Below are 27,872 nucleotides of genomic sequence, written 5' to 3'. Positions count from 1 at the left end.
ACCTGTATTGCTGAGTGGCAGGGATTTCACCAGACACATTTAAGGCATGTTGGGCTTCCAGGTGAGAGGGAAGCTCCCCACACCTTCCTGGGCTCCAGCTCCTCAGCTGGTAACCATGACACTGCCAAATCCTCTCTCCGCAGGCCCTCGCCACCCCCACTGGGCACCTCCTTCCTCCCACCCCTGTACTTGCCTCCTCATCCCTGCCTCGCAACCAGAATGAGACATGGCGCCTTAGGGACAAGTTTATTCTTCCAGCTCCCCACAAGAGTCATTTCCACGTTAAACATCTCTCCATAACCCTGCTTCTGGGTGATAGATGACCTGGAAAGGCAAAAAGTGAAGAATGAGATCTCCCCGGTGCTAAGTGGGGCTGCCATGCCAGAGATGCCGGGAGGAGGGAACTTCTCTGCTCAGTCACTGAGGGACCTGGCCCTTGAGATGGCCTCTCACTTAGCATCAGAGATGCTTACCTCGCAGCCTGGGAAGGGGGCACCCGCCCCAGGCCTGCATGTGGAGCAGCTCAGCAGCCCAGGGAACCCTGCTCAAGGTACAGTAGCTCTTGTTTTAAGATTCCAGGGCCAGCTTTGTGTCTTTGCCTGTAATCAGAAGTTTCTTGAGCACTTAAGAGCCTTCACCTGCTTCCCATGGGGACTGACAATGAGTCGCTCTGGCAGAAGGGTCTCCTTAGAGCCAGGTACCTCTCCCACCTGGAAGGAGTTGGGGATTTGAATTCTCTGAAGCCCACACTGAGAGCTAAAGGGATGAATCATCGTGGTACCCTAGACCTGAACCCAGACACTTGTTTTCTTTGGAAGATCAGTTTTATTGACTCTAGAAGGATAACCATGCCACATCCTCTGAGTGCGTTGTTGTGAGGGTTGAATGTGTGAGGTACTTGAACGTGCCTAAATCTCTCTGTGAATGCTATGCGTGTGCACACACACACACCTCCAAAGGAGCCAATGGGAACAGTCACACCACAGGAGCCTGGCCACTCTAGAGCCCTATACTCTCATCCTCAACCCCACCTGGAGGGAAGAGGGCATAGGCACTACCCCCACTCTCCTTCTTGTTCCGGGGCTAGATCAGTTTGGGTGCTGCCTTTGAGAGCCAAAGTTCTAGACATCTCTGATTAGGAACCACCTGCCTTTGCAGGGCATCCGCCAAGTTGGAACAAACGCAGCCAGTGGCCTAAACAGAACCAGAAGAGAAATGTTTAATTTTCCTTTTGTCTCTCAACCAACAGCTGACTGTATTTTATTTTTTCAGACTCTTGGCCCGTTAGGATTCCACTGCCTGACTGGTCATGAGAAATAAAGGTAAGAGAAAGGCTTGGAGACTCTGGACCGCCCAGGTTCCAGGAGGAAGCAGTCAAGGGTCAAGGGGTCAAGAAATGAGACTGAAAGAGACAGATTGGAAGGAGCTCTAGAAACCTCAACCCCCGCTCCCCAGGGAGGCCAAGAGCACCTCTCTGCCAAGTCCACAGGGCACAAGGGAGAGATAGCACAGAGTCAGGAATCACACAGCACTTTCAGAGTCAACTAGTTGGTCTCTTCATCCAATGTTGGAAACCATCCATCATTCACTCATTCATCCAACAAGCAGATTTTGCTTATCCGATCTCTGCTTGTGGATTTGATAAGCAGAAAGGAAGTTCATCATTTCCTATGGCCTGATCTTCAAACACAAATGAGAGAATTTGGGATCATTGGTGCTTTCAAAGATTTCCCCTCGAGTAGAAATTCCATGAACCCAAGGTCTACATGTGTTTTTCTCACTGCTGCCTAACTCATAGTTGTCACTCAAAAAATATTTGTGGAATGGATGAATGCATGATTGAATGAAATACCCTGATGTCAGAAGAGAGCAAATTCATATCTCCATGGCTCTAAGCACATGCCCTGAGGACTGAACAGCAAGAAAAAATTGAAAGTCCCAATTGTTTTCTTAACAATTCATGCAAAAATTGTACTTTGCATCAAAATATATCCGTGTTCAATTTACTACAAAAATGATGTTTTAGTTGACTCACCAGAGAGCACAATTTGCATGTACCTTATGGTTTAGCCCCAGGCACACTGCCACATGCCCCTGGTGGTACCCAGAGGCGTGCTTTGGGAGACTGTTGCCAGGAGACTTCCTGGTCCTATCCCTGTATCCTGTTGTCCGGATCCTGCATCCTCTTTCTGATGCCATTCCATCCTACATGCTACCATTCCCTCTAGCTCACCCAGCACCTGGATTCTGCTCTCAGGCAAAGCCATCCAGGTGGCAGCAGGAAATAGCATTCCTCTTGCCATGCTTTTTCCTTTCATAAAACTCTAGGTGAGGCCATGAATAAGTGGCTCTTTCTGCAGAGGCACTGATAATCTGTCTTTCTTGGAGCTATTACTAAGCTGGCCTGGCAAGTGGACAAGTGTTAAGAGGAGAAAACGGTGCAGTGGCCAGAGGAGGCAGAGAGCTCAGGATAATGGAGTCGAAAGCTACAGAGAGGTCCCCTCCTGGCAGCTGGGGCTATGAATCATGTCAGTCCTGGGGGAGAAAGTCACAACTCACAGCCCTCCCCTTGCAGCTGCTCTGCGCACCTGCCTCTGCCCAGTCTGAACCTGGGCACTTGGACTCTCACTGCACACTGCCACCCACAGGTGTGGAGCAATGTCAAGGTCAGCAAAGGTCCCAATCAACAGCACCAGCCTGTGAATGAGCAGCCATTGTTGAACTTACAGTGACTTTAGCACAGTGCTGGGTACTGGGGGCTGGTTCATGCCCCAGTCAGCTCACAACCAGAAATGTCCACACCCCCAGCTCTGACCTGAACTGACACCCATCAGAATTACTCCTACAGTCTAGGGTACCCTGTTAGACCAGAAGTGGGCTTTTCCAGAGGTTGAACAATCAGTCCTTGTCAGTACATTGAGTCCATTGTTTACAGAGAAAGTTTATGTTCATTATCTTATTTAGTCCTTAGACTCATCTTGTAAATTTATTTTAGTAATAGAAACTTAAATAAGAGATTCCTCCAAGCTCACAAATCTAGAAAGCGGCAAACTGTGATTCCACCCCAGCATTTCCCAAGAGCAGAGCCCTTTTCCTTTCCTCTACTCCGTGCTCAAGAGAGACAAGGTTGACATGGTGAGGGAGAGGGGACTGTGTGTGGAATGGGTCTCAGCTGGGCACGATGTTGCCATGGGTAGAGGTGAGTCACCTTATGACAGTCTGAGGACCCTGGGACCCCCTGGAAAGGGAGAAGAGCTACCAGCTGTGCCTGGGACACATCTGTCCATGTTTCTTCCCAGGGCCAAGCCTACTAGAGATATACTTCCCAGATGTGCATAAGGGCCTGGACACTTGGATAGTCATGACATAGAGATTAATCGGGTGGTATTTGTTTCATTTCTTGGAGTGTGTATAAGTGATACTGAGCTTCCACACACCTTCTGGTCCTTGGAAGCCTGTGATCCAGGAGCCGGCCGTGTGTTTTCCATGTCTTTGTTTTCTTCTGCTGGGGATGGGCCAAGTGTCTTCCTTAGCTCAACAGCTCTCCACCGTGATTAAGAAGGTATGTGCCCACTACTCGACACTCTGACGAGGTGGCTGACTGGTTCAGTGTCCCATTTGCCTCAAGGACAAACTGCTGACCAGAAGAAGCAGTACTGGCCTTTTTCAGGTGCAGTGTCTTTATCCATGTTGTGGATGGGATTCCTATTTCCCATCATTTAAACCCTCTTTAAATGGGATTCCTGTTTCACATCATTTAAACCCTATCTGATTTCACTCTTGGCTTAGTCGATAGAGTCTGCCTGCAACCTGGGAGTCCTGGCTTGGATTCCTGGGTCAGGAAGATCCCCTGGAGAAGGAAATGGCAACCCACTCCAGTATTCTTGCCTGGAGAATTCCATGGACAGAAGAGCCTGGTGGGCTACTGCAGCTACTGTGTCCATGGAGTCACAGAGAGTTGGACACAACTGAGTGACTAGCACACGCACACAAACCCTGTTTATGCCTTTTGTTTTATGCTCAGGTCTCTCTTTTGGCTTGGTTTTCCTGGGATTATGGAATTGCTGTCCTCTTGACAAGGAAGGTGCCCTACAGTGCTGTGTGTGTGTGTTAGAGAGAGAATAAGAGAGAGAGGGAGACCAGCTATCCCTATACCCTCCAACTGAGCTATGAGTTTCCTCTGAGACCCTGGAAATCCCCAAAGTGCCTTCCAGTGAGGTTCTTCAGATATCCAAGATGCAAAGACAATTTCACACACACACACACACACACACACCCCATAGTATCTGCACAGTGAGTGTGTGACCATCCTAGCAGGACTCAGATTGGGTGTGGCATTGATTCTAAACTCTCACAGCACATCCTTTTCCCCAGCACATCTCTCATGGAGAAGACCTGATCAGATTGGGTGTGGCATTGATTCTAAACTCCCAACAGCACATCCTTTTCCCCAGCACATCTCTCATGGAGAAGACCTGAATTCTGTTTCCCTGACAACCAGACTCCCTCTCTCCCCATATTTTTTAATGCTGTGGTGATAAGGTGTATTTAAACCCAGCAGCCATGTTCCCATGGTGACAGAAGACCCCCAGTAAGTTGCCATGGGAACAGGGGATGGCTTTGAAAGAGGATAAAAGTAAGTCAGCTTTGCCAGAGATGACAGTAAAGTTAGAAGCAGAGGCTGGCGAATATGGCTCAAGAAGGCATCAGGTCATGGGTAATGGTCCAGCTTAGTCTGTGTGAGGCCAGCAGGAGGTCAGTGGGGAAAAGGGGAATATGACAGCAAGCTTCTGGCTGTGTTTATAAGATGACTCTGGGCAAAGCAATGGGACTGCTGGAATTTAAAGACAAGTTCTGTTCATTTGCTCTGATTTGCTATTTTCTCCTGACTCCCTCCTTCTGAAAGGTTTTTAGGAATCAGAAGAACAGGGTGAGGCAACGGAAATGTGAAGACCAGAATGATGAGGCCGTGAGTTCTCTTTAGTGATTCCATGACATGAAAAAACAGCTTCCTCTGAGGTCTGAGACCTGGTACTCCTAGAGCCGAGCAGCGTTATTCCTGTTTTGTCTTTCCCCCAACATTTTATTATTTTCAAACATGCAATAAAGTAGAAAGAATTTTACAGTTAACACATATGTATACCCATCATCTAGCCTGTACCAGTAACATTTTACTGTATTTGTTCTGTCATATATCTATCCATCTGTCTGACACTCTTTCCCTTGACTGATTTTTACACAGCTAGTAGGTGAACTAGGATTCACACCAGGTTGGTTCCTTGCCAAAGCCTCTTTCCTTTCCATTATACTATGTTTAGGGTGACTGGCCATCCCAGTCTGCCCAAGACTAAGAGGGTTCTTGGACACAGAGCTATCAGTTTTAACATCAACACAGCCCAGGGGAGCTTAACCCTTTAATCCTTACATAGTCTGTTTTGAGGAATTAAGGGTGTAGTTAAGGGGCAAGAGAACCCAGATAATCAGACATGCAGCAACTTGATGTGTAAATAACTCAAGTAAAGAGAGAGACAAAACCGAGTAGTGGAGAGAATATGGAGGTACTGGAACCCTCACACACTGCGGACGTGAGTGCCAATTGTTACAGCAATTGTTACGCACTTTAGAATGTGGGGTTTGGACGTATCTAAGAAACCTAGACATACACATGTCCAATGACTCAGCATTTCCACTCTGCTGCTGCTGCTGCTAAGTCGCTTCAGTCGTGTCTGACTCTGTGCGACCCCATAGATGGAAGCCCACCAGGCTCCCCCATCCCTGGGATTCTCCAGGCAAGAACACTGGAGTGGGTTGCCATTTCCTTCTCCAATGCAGGAAAGTGAAAAGTGAAAGGGAAGTCGCCCAGTCGTGTCTGACTCTTCGCGACCCCATGGACTGCAGCCTACCAGGCTCCTCCGTCCATGGATTTTCCAGGCAAGAGTACTAGAGTGGGGTGCCATTGCCTTCTCTGACTCTGGGTGTACCCAAAAACAAAAAGAGAGCATTTGTCCACCAAACAAGAAGAGCAAAACCCCAACATGTAAAACTATGCTCGGAGCAGCTTTAGTTATGTTAGCCCACACTGGAAACAACAGAGGAACAGATGAATTCTGTGTATTCCTACAATAAGCTACACAGCTTTAAAAATAAGAAACCTATTGATGCATGCAGCAACTCGGATGAATCTTTAAAACATAATGCTGAACGAAAAAAAGCCAGGCATGAAAGAGCATATACGGGATGATTTCATTCATATGAAAGTCTAGAAAAGGCACATCTCATCTATAGTGATAGGTGTGAAGTTGGGGTTCTGTCCAGGCAGAGAGAGAGGTGCTGTGGACGGGGTGAGGGAGGGCGCTGGGCAGCTGATTACATGGTGTGTTCAGAGGAGAGTGTTCCCTGAGCTGTACTGGTAAGACTAGCGTACGCTGTACTGAGTTCAGGTGGCTGTTGTTCAGTCCCCAAGTCATGTATGACTCTTTGCAACCCTATGAACTGCAGCACACCAGGCTTCCTTGTCCCTCACCATCTCCCAGAGTTTGCCCAAGTGTAGGGCAGCGTAGGTTACAAAATAAAAAAATAAAAAAATTTTAGGTTAAAAAAGGCAGACATTAGGACTCTAAAAGCAAAATGAAAATGTAAAGGGAGAGAGCAGTAAACACTAGAGCTGAGAAAGAGAGACCTGCAGTGTGGTTGCCAGAAAGCCCAAAGGGGGCTGGAAAACAGGAGAACACATCACCAAAGCACTCTTTCACTCCGGAAATTTGATCTGAGTCTGTCAGTACTAGGAATTTTATATCCCACTACAAAGAGCCAGAGCAAGGAGTCTGAAACAGAAAGGTGTTGTATTTTAAGAGTAGAAAAGTCATCTTCTGTCCTTAAACAGGAAAGAGCAAAAAGATTTTCTCTCCTGTGTGAACTAAGGAGTTATTTTGGAAAGAAAGAGGAAAAAAAAAAAAAAAAAAAAAGACATTCCCTTAGGGCAGATTCTAGGAAAATTAAAATCTGGAAACAAAGGCAGAACTGCTTCTGTCTCTCCCACCCCTGAGGAAACAAGCTAGTCTGGGAAATTTCCGTCCCCCTAGTACAGGAGGCATCTGCTGGGGACAGATGACCTCAGATCTCAGCCTGAGTCACCTCCAGCTCTGTGTGTCTGGAGCCAGCCCCGAGGGGTGGAGTGCGGGGGACCACATCTGTGCCTCCTGGGTGCACATGCCAAGCTTTCCACCCAGCTCTAGGTGCCCTAGAAAGACAGGGATAGAAGTTTGGAGGAACATTGCATAGAGATCTCCTCCCTGGTTGTCTTGCCCCTCAGAAACGAAAAACTCTGCTTTTGGTAGTCTTGGTTCCTGCAGCACTCATCCCCTTTAGGTAAACCCTTCCTCCCAACAAACAGCTGTGGGGGGATGGGGGAGTGGGGTGGAACAAGGGCAGGAGACAGGCAACTGCCTCCTGCCCTCTGGGCCCTTCCATCCCAGTTACCTGGGCTGCATCATTTCATTTTGTCTGGGTTAATTTTGCTTTGCTGCCTGATTCTTGCTTCCTGTCTGGGTTCCAAAGCATGTAACTCGAGGATCCCTCCAGAGAGGAACACTAATTGTTAATACCTTTAACATGCCTGCTTCTGACAGTGAGAGCAGGAAAAATGTATATTTTCATATTACATCTATATCCATCTATATATTTTTAACATGTCATTGTGCCACTTTGTCCAGGATTGTCATTTTAAGTGGTGGTTTGGCCTCACTCCAGGGCTTGATGCATCAGGGTCAGCTGGCCTCTAAGGCAGCTGTAATTTTTATGCTGAGCTCCCAGAATGCGATGGGTTCACTTGGGGAGATATCGTCACATTACAGAAAGCCGGAGTGAGTGGCTCTCAACTGGAGAGCACAGCTTTTAAAGAAAAGGGAAGTTTTATCCTTTTTCTCTCTGTCTTTTCTCTGGTGAAGACTAAACCTCTGCCTAGGCTGAGGGATTATTGCTAAAGAGACTCAAGAAACACGTGTACAAACACCGTTACCCCTGCAAAGGTTCCTGGGATCTTGGTTTTTTTCCCTTTTTTTAAATTGAAGTATAGTTAATTTACAATGTTGTGTTAGTTTCTGGTGTACAGAGAAATGATTCAGTTACATGTGTGTGTGTCTGTGTGTCTGTGTGTCTGTGTGTGTGTGTTAGTCACTCAGTGGTGTCCTACTCTTTGTGACCCCATGGACTCTAGCTCACCAGGCTCCTCTGTCCATGGAGTTCTCCAGATAAGAACACTGGAGTGGGCTGCCATTCCCTTCTCCAGGGGATTTTTCCAACCCAGGGATCAATTCCAGGTCTTCCACATTGCAGGCAGATTCTTTACTATCTGAGCCACCAGGGAAGCCTATATATATTCTTTTTCAGGTTCTTTTCCATTATAGGTTATTGCAAGATATTGAATATAGCTCCCTGTGCTATAGAGTAGGTCCTTGTTGGCTTTCTGTTTTATGTATAATAGTTTGTATCTGTGAATCCCAACCCCCTTATTTAGTCCCTCCCTCACTTTCCCCTTTGGTAACCATAAGTTTGATTTCTATGTGTATGGCCTGGGACACTATTAACTGGAGCTAGAAGGTGAATGGAAATGTAGCCCTGAGTGTTTGCACATCTCGAAGGGATTTGGGATGGAGGCCAAGCACTGTTTATGGGCCACCGGGACCTGCAGATGTGTCGGCCCTTCCCGGGTAAACACCTGCGCTCCTGCCTGTAAGAAGGAGGCTCCAGAGCTTCATGCGGGAGTTTCAGGGGTCCTCCAAGGTCCTGAGCCCCTCTCTGGGATGAAGAGAATGTACCTAGAAGCAATGAAGAAAGGACATAATGGGTTGTCCAGACCATAGAACACCTGGCCTTCAAACTAGGGGCCACAGAAAGCAGAAGTGGGCTTTAAATTCTCCTATAAAGGGGTGTCTGCAGAGCCCCTCTCCTCTCCTGAAGTTTGGGGACTAGGATCCAGCTCCCAGTTTTTCCAGGCTCCCATCCTGCTCCTCCCTACAGGCAGGCCTGAAGCTCCCAGCTCCTGGGCAACTCCCAGCTCCTGGTCCCTCAGATCCTCTCCTATGGTTCAACCTCCCTCCTTCCAAGTTGCTGTTTAGAGCCAGAGAAAGAAATGGAGGAAAAAAATTCCTATTAAATACGTGTATTTCTGCCATCCCTTCTGGTGGGATAATCCCTAACAAACCACAGCTGCAGAAGACCAACTGAGCAAGTGACTAAAGGATATAAATATCTAGAATTACTGTATCTCAAATTCAGTCTTCCTGTTGCAGCCCCAAAGAGCCAGATTTAATTTTTAAAAGAGACTGGAGAGAAGAAGCCTGGACTCCTGGCAAGGCTTTAGATACACAATAAATGAAATAAGGCCTTAGACTGACAGTCAGCAGCATTGCCCTGTGGCTGAAGGTGAATGAAGGTGAATGTATGTGTCTTTGTATGTACGAGCTTGAATGTGGTGCGTACGTGTTTATGTGTGTGTGTGTGTGTGTGTGGTGGTGGTGGTGCTTATGAAGAAGCCATGATGATGAGATTCATCACTTAAAATCCTGATTTCCACAACCCTGATATAGGACATTTGTTTACACAAGAAGGCGGGAAGGGAAATTGAACAATGATTTTTCAAATCCTTCGAGAGCTATTATGTAGCAAATGTCATCCAGCTGTTCCCCACCCCCTGCCCCAGTTTCCCATCTGGTGCTTGTTTTTGGTGGGGCTACAGGACAGGACCACTCACCCTCTTTTGGCTGGCAGAGTCCTGGGTAGTTTGGCATATGGGGTCTGTATAGACTGTCCCCTTGGAGATGGAGTTGGCAGGACCTGGCCTTTCCAAGTGGACTGGAATCTGAGTCTATACCATCTGGGTGGTAGGCTCTGCATAGCAGGTGCCTGGACCCAAGGCCAATAGGAATAGAGCATCGACCCTTGCAGGGCACAGTGCCATGCTGCTTGTGCCAGATACCAGAATCATTCTCTAGATCCCCTGGGAGCAGTTAAGAAAAGATCAAGACTGGTGATTTGGAAGACTTCCCAGTAGGCATCTGGCCTCTAGCCATGGAAACCAAATCAAATCTTGGGCTGGGAGAATATGGTGCATGCATAAACAATTCATTCATCTATTCAACTGATATTTACAGACCTCTACTAGGGGCAGAATGTCTATTTCAACTTACTGGCTTGGGCTTTATTGTTGCCTATGAGAGTTTGCTCTGTAGTCATAACACAGGGTGGCATAGCCTTAAAGGTTATGAGTAATTTCCTCTTTTGCTGGATTCGAAAATCTTCCACTCCTGCTTCCATTTCTTAGCTCCCGTGACAGATCTCTCCACTCTCACGTTTGCCTTTACTTTTATTGCGTCAACCAGTAAGCAAGGATGAGGGACTTAGAACCTAGGTGAATGCGGTCAGAAGGTGGATGGGACTGCAGTCGTGTTTCCCGTCCCCCCTGGTTCCAGCACTACCTCTGGCTGGTGATACACCTGGAAAGCTACAATTCTGCTTTTTGGTACCAAAGCTGGAGGCTTGAGATGACCTGGGTGCTTAAGAACCAAGAGAGAAATGGCAAGTTTATTTCTCTCCCATGCAATTTGTTTTACTTCCTTGGAGAGTTATATTTATTAGTCATCCTGTGGCCATGCCATGCCAAATCCCATAGAGAGTGGGGGGTCCTGCTCCATGTCACAGCTCTTTCCACCATCCCTCCTCCGTACTGTCAGTACACATCCCAGAGATAGAAGGGGATCCTGTCTTCACCTGCTTTCATCATTGCTCTCTCCTCATTTGATTACAGATGTTTGTCAACCTGACTTGTTCCTTTCTGAGTTCCTTGGGGGCTGCTTTGCTCATTGCCAAGGTATAGAACAGTGTTTTTCATATAAGGGGAACTCAATATATATTTGTTAAATGAATGAACTGAATAAATGTATTGCAAAGTGATACAAGTAATATCCTCCTAGTGCTTTTGTTGAAAGGTTAGATATGCAAAAAAAAAAAAAGTTACCCTTCCATTCTCCTGGATAAAAAGGAATAACTCTCATTTTTCATTCTGAGTCCTTTCTAAGGAAGGAAGGAAGGCAGATTCATTTGAGCCTAATTGGCAAAGTTGCTTTAAACCATTTCACTATAAACCAACCTAAATAGAATGTTTCTGTCTAGGAAACAGAAAGGCCAAGTATATGTCAATGGACTAACCTTTCCCACATCACCTTTGGGACAAGTAACAGAGAGCCCTGCCAGTGTGATTAAACCACTTTCTCTGGACCTAAGCACATCCCCTACACAAATTCAACTCAATCCATCCCAACATATCATGAAGAACTTAGACTGAGTTTCTGAATTCCTACATTCACATTCTTGTTTGGCTCCCCTACCTTGGCTGTCAGGGACCATAAAACATTTTCAAGACCCTTAGAGCACAGAAAACATGATATCCATGGTCTAAAGCAAACAGCCCCAGGCCAGACAGATGTGCTTGTAAGATTGTCAAATCCCCTGCCATTTGCTTCTGTCACCTTAATGACTTTCTGTTTCTTTTTTTTTAATTAAGTATTGTTGATTTATAATATTAACATTATATTAATTTCAAGTATAAAGTATAGTGTTCTGGTCTTTTTACATATTTTACTCTATTATAAATTATTATAATTCTGTAATTCCCTGTGCAGTACACTATATCCTTGTTGCTTATTTATTTTATACATGGTCATTTATATCTCCTAATCCCATACCCCTAATTTGCTCCTGCCCATCTCCCTCTTGCCACTGGTAACTTCTTTATTTTCTACATTTGTGAGTCTATTTTTATTTTGCATATACACTCATTTGTATACTTTTTTCAACTCTACGTATCAGTGATGTCATACAGTATGTCTTTTTCTGTCTGACTTACTTCACTAAACAAAATGTTCTCTAGATCCATCCACATTGCTGCAAATGGCAGAATTTCATTCTTTTTTATGACCGAGTAATATTTCATTGTATATATCACATCTTATTTATCCATTTGTCTGTTGATGGGCACTTGGGTTGCTTCCATATCTTGACTACTGTAGATAGTGCTAACTTTCTTTTATTCTCTGCACATCTTTCTCAGCTTCATCCCTGAAGGTGATAATACTTACAAATATGCATTGAAAGCTTACTGTGGACTGTGTTAAGAGCTTCACACAATACTGAACATCACTCTCACCACAATGTTACGAGACCAGTACAACTGTGATTTCCATCCGACGTGCAAGACAAAGAGACAGAGGAAGGATAAGCCACTTATTCAAGTCACACACCTAGTAGTCAGTTCAGAATCTGAGTTCAAACCCAGGTCTTCCTAACTCTAATGACTACTCTCTGAATCACATACTGTTCTTCAACCATTTGCTCTGATCTTGGAGTAACTCCTCCTATTTCTGGGAATTCAGCTCTGGGATCACCTGCAGGCCTGGTTCATGGAAAGATTATTAAGCGTCTCCATCAGTGATTCTCTAGTGCTAGTCTTCTCCCAGTTCCCACACTCCCAACCAGCTCTTCTCTGCATCATGAACGGTGTGATGAATAAATAGCAGCGATGGACAAATAGAAGGAGCTACAAATACTTGCTCAGCTAATTGTTGGTTGCTGGTCTTCTCTTCCCAGCGGAGAGGCCATGTGGTCCTAGCTCTGGACTTACTACCTTGTCTCCTCGGGGGGGTTACTTGGGGTTCTTCTGATTCTCTGCCTTCTGTTTGATGGGCTCTCACCCACCTACCCAGTGCCCTGCCCTGCCTCCCAACACACAGGCACAGCACGCTTCAGCCACTCTCCTCTCTGCCTAAACTGTGTAAGTTCACAGATGAGAGTGTGGGAGAGTGAGCCAAGTGATCCTCCCTTGTGGGGTGTCTCAGTGGTCAGCACTCTCAAGGAGCCCCTTGGAGTGATGCCTTTCAGCAAGCACTGCTCTCAGGGAAACAAAGCTGCTTGCAGAGCACTTTCTTTTCCAGGGTGACTGTGGCCAGTGCAGAGAGCACATTTCTCCAGGCCCAGCCCCTCCTAAGGGTACAGAACCTCTCAAGAACCCAGCATTTGGGAAACACTCTGCCCCAGTCGCATGCAGAGCTGCACTCCCCAGCGGCCTCCGACAGCCACTTCCACACCGGAGGCAGTGTCAGCCGCTGCCATCCTGGGGCCCTGTTTTCCACTAATGTGCTCATCTTTCATCTGCTTTAGCATTTTGCTTTCCCAAGCCTCTTAATCCCTCATAATTGAATATATTTTATGCTGATGAGCAGTGGTGTTAATCATGCCTCTGGGCCGTGCCTAAAGGGACATTTTATTTCATTCTTTCTTGGGCTTCCTGCCAGCTTGCCCTTTTTTTCTGTCTCGAGGGAATAGGTTCCCTCCCTGAGGTTGCAATGTGAGCTAGAGGTGAGGAAGGACTTTCAGACTGTAGCCTTTTGAGACCCTGAAACTAAGTGCCCAAAGAGACTTGCCTTAAAGAGAATGGAGACACTCTTTTCCCTTCATTGTCATGCAACCAGCTAAACATTTCATCTTGGATCCTTGGGGACAAATCCAATGATGCATGGATTCTTCTCTAAGGCTGAGAGTGTGAACTCTCCTATCCCAGGTGGTTTCTGTCTGTTCTCAGGAGGGAGACAAAACAAGAGGGGTGAGTGGGGAAGATATGCATCCTGATTGGAATTCATAAGAGCACAGTCAGCTGAGCATCCCCTGAAGATGAAGGATGGAGCCAATTGCTTGCAGAGCTTCCAGGGGTCCAACTTCTCTGAAGGCTTTCGTGGTGGCCACGCCATTCTGCCAGAAGCATTGTTTCCCTCAACTTCAAAGCTGGGATTTCTTTAAATTAAAAATGCATAAAGCCACAACCTTGTTTTCTTTCAATTTTAGTGCTCTCGGAACTAGAAAGGATTGATATGCCAGTAATAGCAGACAAGAGGGAGAAGAATTTATGACCCCAGAAGTGCTGAGGCAAAGCAGCAGAAAGAAGCATTTAAGTCTTTCTATTAAAGTAACTCATATTAAAAAGTAATAGAAGCTGGGGTGGCAGGGGCCTTACTTATTTCATCAGTGATGCCAGCAGTCGGCAATTTGTCATGGCTGGAGAACGGGCAACAACCGTCTACCCCATGAATGAGCCAACGCACTCAGCCTGTCAACGGAAAGCTGAAGCCGATCGCAATGTGGGAACACAGAAATAGACAGTTTAAAGACTTGTGTGGAGGAGGGAGAAGAGACAGCAGCCTCTCTGATGCTATAGAGCAGGGGGAACTTGGCTTTCGATCTTAGTCTCTTTGGGCTGCTATAACAAGAGTACCAGGGACTGGGTGGCTTAAACAGCAAACATCCATTGGTCACTGCTCTAGAGACTGGGAGATCCAAGATCTTGGTGCTGGCAGACTCAGTTCATGATGAGAGCCCTCATCCTGGCTTGTAGATGATCACCTTCTCACTGTATCCTCACGTAGAGGAGGAGAGGATGGAGAGAGACAGAAATGGAGAGAAAGTTAGCCCTCTTGGGTCTTTTATAAGGGGCTTTCCTGGTGGCTCAATGGTAAAGAATCTTCCTGCCAAGCAGGAGATGGGAGTTTGATCCTTGGGTGGGGAAGATCCCCTACAGAAGGAAATGACAACCTGCTCCATTATTTTTGCCTTGCCTAGGAAATCCCATGGACAGAGGAGCCTTGCAGGCTACAGTCCATGGGATCACAGAAGAGTTGGTCACGACTTAGCAACTAAACAAAAACAACAACAAGAGTCCCTCATAGAGACTCCACCCTCATCCTCTGACCTGGTCATCTGCAAATACAATAACACCAGGGATTAGGGTTTCAATATATGAATTTGGCAGGGGGTGTGGGGAACACAAATACGTAATCCATAACAATTTCTTTGCTCTTGAAGTGCCGAAGTTCAAAATTAAAAAAGAAGGAGAGAATTCATCAGTTAATCTTAGAAAGCTGGAGTTTATTTCTTTCCCAGTGACAGCTTCTGGAAAGTCTGGACTAGTGATAGTAGATCTGACTCACTGCGCTTTCACATCCTTCCTTACCAAGGATATGAAGGACTTAGGTGTGAACATTTTGACTTTTCCCTCTTGCTGTAAAACCACACCTTTCCCTAGCCCCTCCCCACCTTCCCCAGAGAGTGAGAGAATGAAGCATAAATAGGCACATGTTTCCCTTAGCTTTAATTTGAAAAACAAAAGCAACAAAAACAAAAGCCTCCTTCATTTGATAAATGTGTTCCTTTAGCATCACCTCATTTCTTCCTTTGTTCACAGATGAGTTCCTCAACCCTGTGTGTACAATTTCTGATCCTGTGTCTGGCCCATCCATTCACTGCTCTGATCTCTAAAGTCAAGCATCCGTGCTTCTGGAGCTGTTCCTGCCCAGGCCGCAAGTGGTGTCCAAGCACCAAGCCCCAAGTCCCTTCAGCATCCTTTGGTGCTGTAGACACTACCTCTGCTTCTTAAAAATCTTTTTTCTCCTCTGCTGATCTCAGAAACAATATCCTGGTTCTCCTTCACATCTTTGATACAAATGTGCATCAAGGGATGAATGTGACCTCCTATTGCCTCATGACAGCTCTTGGATACCCCCTAGTAGAGCTATGTATATATGTATATACATAACTATGTATATTTATATCAACTAGTATAACCATGAAGATGAGGACAACAGGGATGACGACTGCTCTTATTACTGTCATTATCTTAGGGACTTTAATGTCTACACTGATGACCCAAATCATACTCTGGCCTCTCAGCTCCTTAAACTCCATATCTCTGCTAATAATGTCCTGCTCCTACTTCAACCTCATTCACATGGCCACACCAAACCTTCAGAACAACAAACCACCTTTGAAACCTCAGCTTCAAGCATCACACTCGCCAACCAGACTCCTGCCTTTCCAACACAGTTTCTTACTCCCTTTCCAGAATTTCTGTGACCTCATTGGAACCTCTAGTTCATTGACCCCAACATGGTTTTTCACACTACATTATTTCCTTATGCCTTCACCAAGAAAGTGACAATTGGAATTGACAGAGAGGATATCTGAGACTGAATTTTTAAGGGTAGATGACTATTGGATGTATGGAGTGAAGGAGAAGCAGATTCTTCATACGTGGTTTGGGTGACTGGGCTCAAGAATTAAAACAGGGAATGCATGTTAAGGTAGGAAGGAGTCAATAATGAGTTTAAGGTTTGGACATGTTGAGTCCAGATGTCTGATGGATTCCAGCAGGCAGTGGTTGTACCTAAAGGTACAGAGCGAGAGAGTAGTAAGTCATCAAGGGAAGTCAAGTAAGTCATCTTTCAGTTTTATGACAGTAGACTCCTAATTCAACTCCCTGCTTCCAGGCATGCCCCTTCCAATCCACCCTGTATTCTAAAACACAAAATTCATCCTGTCACTGACCTACTTAAGACGCTTTACCACCTCCTATTGCCTACAAGTTAAAGTTTGAGATACACTGGACTTTAAAGATCTAGCCTGTGGTACACAGCCATGCCTAATCTTCCAGTTATTCTCCACCTGCTTCCAATTCACTAAATATGAAATATGAGTTCCTGAATTTTATCTCTAGGAAACTCCTATTCATTCTCTAAAAGTCAACTCAAATGCCTCTTAGTTTAGCAAGGCAGAATCCCTGTTCCACCTCTCTTGTTTCCTCCCATTGTCAGTTGTATTTAGATCTTACAGCACTTACCACACGGGTTGTGTAATGCATGCAGACTCGTTCCATTAGACAATGAACTCTCTATGGAAAACAACTTGGCTTTGTTCCTCACTGTTTCTCACCATGTTCAGCTGAGTGCCTACAACATCATAAAGTCACCATTTGTGATGTGGGACTGAATGAGCAAGCCTTCACCAGTATTTTGGGCCTTGATCCTGCGGTTCTACCTCTGTGGTTTCTTTGCCAGAGAAACAAATGGAAAATTGGTGGTAAAACAATCCTGAAGGATTCTGGGGAAAGGAGAGGAGACCATTCCGCATTTTTGTTTCTTCTCTTAACTTCCTACATGCAAATAAGCCTCTAGACTCAATCAGACCCCTAAGAATCTCTACCTTTCCTGCCCATAGAGAGATAAGATGAAGACAAATTCCTCTTGGATCAAAAATGTTTCCTTGGACATTTGTTGTAATTTCAAGCAACTCAGAAGAGCAACTACTATTTTGTGTAGCCTCTTGGGATGCAAATAAGTGTGTGGGAACCCCTGAGACTTATGACTTTGGGGATTTCTCCCCATAGTGCAATTTAACTGTTTTGAAAAAGTATTTTATTGTTAAAGGATGAGAAGGAAGAATGGTTGTAGTCTTGGCTCTGTTCCTGTGTAACCCTGAGGGGAATGTTTGCAGTCAATGAGATTAAGTTCATCATTTGTAAATAGATGGGTTTGGAATAAATAATCTCTAATATTTATTTCAAATTAAAAGCTTCTGAGGACTCTAAGCTCCAGTAGGATAAAAGTAGATACTTAAATCCAAATCAATACATACATCCTAAAAAATCAACAGAAGAGTAAGTTCATTCATAACCCAGCTATGCCATAAGCAGGAAGCCAAGATGACTTCGAAATTAAAATCACTCATAAGTGAGGAAATAAACCAAACCAGCAAAGTCATCTAGAGAATGCATACCAGAGAAGGGAGAGAAGCAACGGGTGAGAGAGGGGAAGAGGGTGTAGGAACTAGAAAAAGAAAGCGTCTCCAGAGTGGAGAAATGTTGAGACAAAAAAAAAAAAAAGAAATGTTGAGACAATGTTAGAGACTAATGCTGAGCCCTGGATACTGAGACATCAATTGGAAAAGTCTCGAAGATGCAAGGGGCCAAAGACAGCAATCTTGAAGAGGGGCTACTTCTGAGTTCTGAAGGAGAGAAAGACTTCCAAGGAGCATCATTTGGAGGCTTAATAGCACTGGGAAAGAAGAAACAGGAGATGGATATTAATAATTCTACAGAAACTAAAGAAAATCACCAACTTAGAAGGCACTCTAACCCCTCTCCTCTCTCAGGCACCATGCAGCAGAGTGGCATTTTATATCTCAACAAGAAGGTGCTCTTGAACTAACAAAATTCAGGTAAGACTGCTCCAAAAATAATTTTGGTAAACCTTCATCCCTGTCTTCATACAACTCTTACTGCCAGTCTGGGAAAATAAATATTTCAAAATAAACAGAAAATTACAGAGGATATCCATATAAAGTTACTCCAAAAAGAAAAAGAAAAATGAAATTTAAAAACCTGTCAGTTGGTGAAAATTCACCCCCAAATCCAACCAAGAAGCAGAAGAAAATTATACTGCAACACTTCAATCTGGATTAAATATCCCCAAACAGGCATTTGCATGTATAAAAACAATTCAAATTGAAGATTAAAAACCTGAAAACAGAAATAGACCAAAACCAGAAAGATGTGAAGCAAGTGTTCATTAAATTTAGAAAACTAATTGAAGAAAAAGACAAAATTATCTTAGAAATAAAAACTAAATTACAAAGGACCCAAGAGAGAATACATTCAGCTAAAAATATAACAAGAAACATTAAAGAAAGACACAAAACAGTCAAGAAAAAAAAATGATGAAAAGAAGGTGTTCAAAAAATAATTAGGGAAAACGTGATTACCATAGAAGACAATAAAAGATAATCCAATATATGTAACTGGAATCTCTGAGGGAGAGAAAAATAGAACAGAAATAATATTTAAACCTATCATTCAAGAAAACTTTTTAGAAATAAAAGACTAGGTTTTGTGTATTGAAATGCCCCAACATGTACCTGGGAAATTGACTGGAATGTTTGAGTCAGCCATCTCTTGACTCAACTTAACTTTCATTTAACTTTGATATTTGAAGGAAAGATTTGAAGTTAAGCTTCTCAATTTCTCCCAACAATGGAACAGCATTTTTAAAAACTCCAGGACAGAGTGTGAGCAAAGAATTTTATATCCAGCCAAGCCGTTCTTCAAATACCAAAGCTAAAAGAAAAGTTTTAAATATGCAAAGTCTTCCCTGATAGCTCAGTTGGTAAAGAATCTGCCTGTAATGCAAGAGACCCCGGTTGGATTCCTGGGTTGGGAAGATCCACTGGAGAGGGGTTAGGCTACTCATGCCAGTCCATGGACGGAGGAGCCTGGTAGGCTGCAGTCCATGGGGTCGCTAAGAGTCGGACACAACTGAGCGACTTCACTTTCAGTTTTCACTTTCATGCATTGGAGAAGGAAATGGCAACCCACTCCAGTGTTCTTGCCTGGAGAATCCCAGGGATGGGGGATCCTGGTGGGCTGCTGTCTATGGGGTTGCACAGAGTCAAACACGACTGACGTGACTTAGCAGCAGCAGCCAGTATTCTTGGGTTTCCCTTGTGGCTCAGCTGGTAAAGAATTTGCTTGCAATCTGGGAGACCTGGGTTTGATCCCTGGGATGGGAAGATCCCCTGGAAGAGGGAAAAGTTACCCACTCCAGTATTCTGGCCTGGAGAATTGCATGGACTATATAGTCCATGGGGTCACAAAGAGTCGGACATTAATGAGCGACTTTCACTTTCAAACATGCAAAAATGGAGGGAAAACTGTATTCAGAAACCTTTCTGAGGAGTCTACTAGAAGTCAAACTTCAGCTAACTGAGATGAGATGTCTGGGGAACTTCAAGAAAGGAATTCAAGTACTGAGTATGTTTAATTGGTGCTCTAAGACTAAAAACAATGTGGGTCGAAAATAGAAGTATGTGCATTCATGCTAAGTTGCTTTGCCCACCAGGCTCCTCTGTCCATGGGATTCTGCAAGCAAGAATACTGGAGTGGGTACCATTCCCCTCTCCAGGTGATCTTCCTGACCCAGGGATCCAACCAGCATCTCTTATGCCTTCTGTAGAGGATTCTTTACCACTAGCGCCACCTGGGAAGCCCCAAGAATAGACCATAATGCAAATGCTAAATGTTCTATAAAATATATATATATATATAATTCAAATTTTTAAAATACTGAGGAAATAAGAGATAAAGAAGAAGAAGAATACAGTTACTGATTGCCACATAGGCAGTAGAGAGGAGTCAAAATTTACATTTAAACTTGACAACAAAATAGTAAATCCCTAAGTGAGAAAAAAAGGGGCATGGGTACCATACAAAGTATAAACTACTAGAACAACTGTAAAATTTCTTAAATTCTGAGAGAAATACAAAAAGGAAAAAGTGAAGAATAGATAACAGAAGGAAACACAGTAAATACAACATAATGCTTATAGTCAGTTCAGTTCAGTTCAGTCACTCAGTCATGTCCAACTCTTTGTGACCCCATGAATCGCAGCACACCAGGCCTCCCTGTCCATCACCAACTCCCGGAGTTCACTCAAACTCACGTCCATCGAGTCAGTGATGCCATCCAACCATCTCATCCTCTGTCGTCCCCTTCTCCTCCTGCCCCCAATCTCTCCCAGCATCAGGGTCTTTTCCAATGAGTCAACTCTTTGCATGAAGTGGCCAAAGTACTGGAGTTTCAGCTTTAGCCTCATTCCTTCCAAAGAACACCCAGGACTGATCTCCTTCAGAATGGACTGGCTGGATCTCCTTGCAGTCCAAGGAACTCTCAAGAGTCTTCTCCAACACCACAGGTCAAAAGCACCAATTCTTCAGCGCTCTAGATGGACCTTTTTTGGCAAAGTAATGTCTCTGCTTTTCAATATACTATCTAGGTTGGTCATAACTTTCCTTCCAAGGAGTAAGCGTCTTTTAATTTCATGGCTGCAATCACCATCTGCAGTGATTTTGGAGCCCAAAAAAATAAAGTCTGACACTGTTTCCACTGTTTCCCCATCTATTTCCCATGAAGTGATGGGACCGATGCCATGATCTTCGTTTTCTGAATGTTGAGCTTTAAGCCAACTTTTTCACTCTCCACTTTCACTTTTATCAAGAGGTTTTTGAGTTCCTCTTCACTTTCTGCCATAAGGGTGGTGTCATCTGCATATCTGAGGTTATTGATACTTCTCCCTGCAGTCTTGATTCTAGCTTGTGCTTCTTCCAGCCCAGCGTTTCTCATGATGCACTCTCTATATAAGTAAATATAACAAAAAGATGGAAAAGTTGGAGCCAAACCTCTGAGTCACGTTAATAAATATAAATGCACTTAATGTATCTATTAAAATAAAGAAATTTTCAGGTTGGTTCCAAGTGCAAAACCCAAATATGTGATGAATACAAAAGACATGTAAAATGAAATGAATCAAAAATGCCAAAAATAAATTGATGGGCAAGTTATAGAGGAAAATGGAAATAAGAAAGGAAGGTTCTGATTCTAAAATCAGACAAAGTAAAATTCAGACCAGTAATCTGAATAGCGACTTCAGAGATAGTCCAAGTACACAAGGAAGTTTAGTATTTTATATTATAAAGCTGGACATGACTGAGCAACTGAACTGATACTGAACTGAAATGATGTTTAACTGATGTTTTAAACCACAGAGGAAAAAAATGGACTTTTTAACAAATGGCATTAAAGCAACTGAATCACCTCTCTGAAAATGATGAAATTGGCTTCTTTCCTTACATCATTAGCAGAATAAACTCCAAATGCACAAAAGATCTGAATGTAAGAGATGGAACAATGCAAGTACTAGACACAGGAAAAGCCTTTCTAACTGTGACTGGATATCTAGCAACAATTAAAAAAAAATAAACTCATTATTTAGCTACATTTAAAAAATCTTTCCAATGATAAAAAAATATAAGTCTAAAGACAAACAAGAAATTTGGAGAAAAAAATTATGTGTACAATGATAAAAGCCTAATATCTCTAATACAATAATATTGAGAATAAAATTATTAAAAGTTGTAAACAAACAGTTCAACAAAAAACATACAATGTCTTCTAAAGATATCAAAAGATATTCCACTACTATATATGAAACAGTTAAATAACAAGGAACCACTATATAGCAGAGGGCAATATATTCAATATCTTGTAATAACCTATATTGGAAAGGATCTGAATAGGAATATATATATATCTATATATATCTATATCTATATATATACACATCTGTCTATTCAGGTATATGTATATGTATAACTGAACCACTTCGCTGAACATTTGAAACTAATATTATAAGCTATATTTCAATCAAAAATAAATTGGGGTTTCCCTGGTAGCTCAGTTGGTAAAGAATCTACCTGCAATGTAAGAGACCCCAGTTCGATTCCTGGGTTGGGAAGATCCCCTGGAGAAGGGACAGGCTACCCACTCCAATATTCTTGGGCTTCCCTGGTGGCTCAGCTGGTAAAGAATCTGCCTGCAATGTGAGAGACCTGGGTTCGATCCCTGGGTTGAGAAGACCCCATGGAGGAGGGCATGGCAACCCACTCCAGTATTCTTGGGTGGTGAATCCCCATGGACAGGAGGAGTCTGGAGGGCTACAGTCCATGAGTTTGCAAAGAGTGGTAAATGACTGACTTCCACTCACACTCAAAAATAAATTTATTCACATACACAAAAATATTAAAAGATGTTCTACTTCATTCTTAATGAAGAAAGACAAATTAACTGTTTTCTCACATTAAAAAATTAGCAATAATTTCAAAATCTTTACAGCCAGTCTGTTTGCACTTTCGTATGTTATTGGTAGGAATGAAAAAATGGTACAACTCCAATGGAGAGGACTTGGGCAATACCTGATTCAGCTACAAACACTTCTGCCCTCTGGCTTAGCAGTCCCATTTTCAAAAGTAGACGCTAAGGATACCTCTCCAACAATTACATGATAAAAACAACCACAAGGCTTTTCTTTGTTGTACTATTTGCAACAAGAATGATAGGAAATGATCTAAACACTCATCCACAAGAGGCTGATTAAACAAATGACAAACTACACAATAGAGAACTCTATAGCTGTAAGAAGTAAGGAAGGTATCTATGAACAGCTATTGAATGATTGATGTATTGTAAACTAAAAAAAAAAAATAGCAAGAGATGCATTAGACTTTTTATAATACACTGACTTTTGTGTGAGAAATAAGGAGAGATAAGAAAAAATATATACTTGCATACACACGCATATTTATATGCTTGTTAATTTTTACAAAATAAAATACAGGAAATTGATCCAGGAAATAATAATTTTAGTTACCTAAACGGGAGTGAGTCAGAATGTAGTAAAAGAACTACAGAGGGGAGGGAGAATTCTGAGTATGATTTTTATACAGTTTTAAGAAGTTAACATTTTATATATTTTTAAAAATAAGTTAAATCAACAAGGAAGAAAGAAGTGGATTCACATATTCAAAACACAAGCTAAATCAATTAAAAACCTAAAGTTGAATACACTCAAAACAAATAGCCCTAATTGACATCAAAATATTTAAATAACCACATACAAAAAAGTAATTCAAGTAAGTTTTGAATGCAATACATTGGCTGAATAACCTTGAGGAAATATATTCTAAGGACAAATGAAACTGCAACAAAATCTTGAATTTTAGACTGTTGTTGATGGTGTTGATATTGAATTCTGACACTATATTGTTCGTATCATACAAGTAGACAAATCCTACTTGCCAGGGTTCATGATACAAATACAGGATGAGCAAGAGGAAAGGGAGAATCCCGTGGCACTGAAATTGAGTATACAGCATAAACTCATGATTACGCATGCCGTGCCTGCTCAGTCATGTCCGACTCTTTGCGGCCCTATGGACATAATCCTCTTGGCTCCTCTGTTCATGGGATTCTCCAGACAGAATACTGGAGTGGGTTGCCATTTCCTATGCCAGAGTATCTTCTTGATCCAGTGAGGGAACCTGCATTTCCTGCGTTAGCAGGGGGACTCTTTATCACCAAGCCACCACCTGGGAAACTGATAATTACATATGTGTATATATATTGCAGAAGGCAATGGCAACCCACTCCAGTACTCTTACCTGGCAAATCCCATGGACGGAGGAGCCTGGTGGGCTGCAGTCCCTGGGGTCGCTAAGAGTTGGACATGACTGAGCGACTTCACTTTCATGCCTTGGAGAAGGAAATGGCAACCCACTCCAGTGTTCTTGCCTGGAGAATCACAGGGACAGGAGAGCCTGGTGGGCTGCCGTCTATGGGGTCACACAGAGTCGGACATGACTGAAGTGACTTAGCAGCAGCAGCAGCAGCTGCAGCATATATATAGATAGATAGAGATTTCAACCTAGCTCTGTTCACTGAAATGGCCCAGAAAAATTACATCTTACTTTCAGTAAGCACAGTCAGTATTATAAGTTGAGTTGTGTCCCCCAGAAAAATATATTGAAGTCCTAACCCAAGATACCTGCAAATGCAATCTAATTTGGAAGGAGGGTCTTGGCAGATGTAGTCATTAAGATGAGAGCTTACTAGATTAGGGAGAACCCCTATATGCGTGACTGGTGGCCTTATAAGAAGATAGCCATGTGAAGACATACAGACACACAGAGGGGAGATAGTCCTGTGTAAACAGACATATTAAAGTGTGCATGTGTGCATACTCAGTTGCTCAGTTGTGTCCAACTCTGCGACCCCATGGATGGTAGCCCTACAAGTTCCTCCTCATATTAAAGCAAGGCAGCCACAAGTCAAGGAACACCAAGGACAGACAGCTGGCGAGCACCAGGAGGTAAGAAGAGGCAGCAAAGGAGTCTTCCTTAGAGCCTGCAAGGAGAGCGTGACTGTAGACACTTTGATATCAGACTTCAAGCCCCCAGAATTGGGAGACATTAAGCTTCTGTTGTTTGTTTCTGTAATATACTGATTTCCTTCTGTATTTATGACTGCACTGGATCTTCATTGCTGCTCGAGGGCTTTCTCTGGTTGCAGTGAGTAGGGGCTACTCTATAGTTGCAGTGCCTGGGCTTCTCACTGCGGTGCCTTCTCTTGTTGCAGAGAGTAGGTTCTAGGGTGCCCGGCCTCAGTAGTTGTGGTTCACAGGCTTAGTTGCCCTGAGCTATGTGGAATCTTCCTGGACCAGGGATCAAACCTGTGTTCCCTGCATTAACAGTAGGATTTTCAACCATTTGATCACCAAGGAAGGCCTAAAATTCTGCTGTTTTAAGCCACAAAGCTTATGATATCTTGCTACAGCAGCCCCAGGAAACTAATATATACAGCAACTAAATCTGGATTCTAAATACCATTGATACACACACACACAAAATATGTGCTTCTTAAAGAAATACCTGGTTCCAGCGGTCTAGAGCATCTTATTGTGCTGGAGAGCAAGAATGAACTAAAAACTGATGGGTGTATGACAAAAAGTCATATCATAAATCAAATCCCTTACAATTATGCAGTGAAGGTGACAAATAGATTCAAGGGATTAGATCTGATAAACAGAGGGCCTGAAGAACTATGGACAGAGGTTCATGACGATGTACAGGAGGCAGTGATCAAGACCATCCCCAAGAAAAAGAAATGTAAAAAGGCAAAATGGTTGTTGTCTGAGGAGGCCTTGCAAATAGCTGAGAAAAGAAGAGAAGCTAAAGGCAATGGAGAAAAGGGAAGATATAACCATTTGAATGCAGAGTTCCAAAGAATAGCAAGGAGAGATAAGAAAGCCTTCCTCAGAGATCAATGCAAAGAAATAGAGGAAAACAACAGAATGGGAAAGACTAGAGATCTCTTCAAGAAAATCAGAGACACCAAGAGAACATTTCACACAAAGATGGGCTCGATAAAGGACAGAAATGGTATGGACCTAACAGAAGCAGAAGATATTAAGAAGAGATGGCAAGAATATACAGAACTATACAAAAAAGATCTTCATGACCCAGATAACCATGATGATGTGATCACTGACCTAGAGCCAGACATCCTGGAATGTGAAGTTTAGTGGGCCTTAGAAAGCATCACTACGAACAAAGCTAGTGGAGGTGATGGAATTCCAGTTGAGCTATTTCAAATCCTGAAAGATGATGCTGTGAAAGTGCTGCACTCAATATGCCAGCAAATTTGGAAAACTCAGCAGTGGCCACAGGACTGGAAAAGGTCAGTTTTCATTCCAATCCCAAAGAAAGGCAATGCCAAAGAATGTTCAAACTACTGCAAAATTGCACTCATCTCACACACTAGCAAAGTAATGCTCAAAATTCTCCAAGCCAGGCTTCAACAGTATGTGAACTGAAAACTTCCAGATGTTCAAGCTGAGTTTAGAAAAGGCAGAGGAATCAAAGGTCAAATTGTCAACATTCATTGGATCATAGAAAAGCCAAGACAGTTCCAGAAAAACATCTACTTCTGCTTTATTGATTACACCAAAACCTTTGACTGTGTGGATTACAACAAACTGTGGAAAATTCTTCAAGAGATGGGAATATCAGAACACCTGTGCCTCCTGAGAAATCTGTATGCAGGTCAAGAAGCAACAGTTAGAACTGGACATGGAACAATAGGCTGGTTCCAAATGAGGAAAGGAGTACGTCAAGGCTGTATATTGTCACACTGCTTATTTAACTTATATGCAGTGTACATCATGTGAAATACCGGGCTGAATGAAGCACAAGCTGGAATCAAGATTGCTGGGAGAAATATCAATAACCTCAGATATGCAGATGACACCACCCTTATGGCAGAAAGCAAAGAAGAACTAAATAGCCTCTTGATGAAAGTGAAAGGAGAAAGGAGAGTGATGAAAGTGAAAGGAGAGTGAAAAAGTTGGCTTAAAACTCAACATTCAGAAAACAAAGATCATGGAATCTGATCCCATCACTTCATGGCAAATAGGTGAAGAAACAATGGAAACAGTGAGAGACTTTATTGTCTTGGGCTCCAAAGTCAGTGCAGATGATGACTGCAGCCATGAAATTAAAAGATGCTTGCTCCTTGGAATAAAAGCTATGACCAACGTAGACGACATATTAAAAAGCAGAAACATTACTTTGTCAACAAAGGTCTAGTCAAAGCTATGGTCTTTCCAGTAGCCATGTATGGATGTGAGAGTTGGACCATAAAAAAAGCTGAGCACCAAAAAATTGATGGTTTTGAACTATGGTGTTGCAGAAGACTCTTGAGAGCCCTTTGGACTGCAAAAAGATCAAACCAGTCAATCCTAAAGGAAATCAACCCTGAATATTCATTGGAAGGACTGATGCTGAAGCTGAAACTCCAATACTTTGGCCACCTGATGTGAAGAACTGGCTCATTGGAAAAGACTGTGGTGCTGGAAAGATTTAAGGCAAGATGAGAAGGGGGTGACTGAGGATGAGTTGCCTGGATGGCATCACAAACTCAATGGACATGAGTTCGCGCAGGCTTCAGGAGTTGGTGATGGACAGGGAAGCCTGCCGTGCTGTAGTCCATGGGGTTGCAAAGAATCGGACACAACTGAGCTACTGAACTGAACTGATGACAAAAAGACCTAGGAGACAGCTTAAAGAGACTCTCATTGGTCAAATCTGGAATAGTTTAGTGTTACAAAGAACACAGAGATGTGATTGTCTGGAGTTATTATAGGAATTAACCAGGATGGGACACAAGGAAACTTACTGTGGTGATGAAATGTTCTGCATCTTAGTAGGGATGTAAATGACATAAGTCCATGAAATTAAAAGACGCTTACTCCTTGGAAGGAAAGTTATGACCAACCTAGATAGCATATTGAAAAGCAGAGACATTACTTTGCCAACAAAGGTCCGTCTAGTCAAGGCTATGGTTTTTCCAGTGGTCATGTATGGATGTGAGATTTAGACTGTGAAGAAAGCTGAGTGCCAAAGAATTGATGCTTTTGAACTGTGGTGTTGGAGAAGACTGTTGAGAGTCCTTGGACTGCAAGGAGATCCAACCAGTCCATTCTAAAGGAGATCAGCACTGGGTGCTCATTGGAAGGACTGATGTTAAAGCTGAAACTCCAGTACTTTGGGCACC

At 43.3% G+C, this 27,872-nt stretch overlaps 1 long non-coding RNA gene across 2 annotated transcripts in view; it reads right to left on the bottom strand.

Moving 5' to 3' along the window:
• Nucleotides 1–207: 207 nt before the first annotated feature.
• LOC129628035 (uncharacterized) overlaps nucleotides 208–27,872 on the bottom strand; it is a 42,475-nt gene continuing 14,810 nt past the window's right edge. For both annotated transcript variants that reach the window (XR_008702699.1, XR_008702698.1), the window contains exon 3: nucleotides 208–324. This is a non-coding gene — a long non-coding RNA (uncharacterized LOC129628035). The remainder of the gene's footprint in view (nucleotides 325–27,872) is intronic.

Source organism: Bubalus kerabau, chromosome 15, assembly GCF_029407905.1.
Source record: "Bubalus kerabau isolate K-KA32 ecotype Philippines breed swamp buffalo chromosome 15, PCC_UOA_SB_1v2, whole genome shotgun sequence".
In the NCBI taxonomy this organism is placed as follows: Eukaryota; Metazoa; Chordata; class Mammalia; order Artiodactyla; family Bovidae; genus Bubalus; species Bubalus kerabau.
This window is presented reverse-complemented; position numbering and strand designations above follow the sequence as displayed.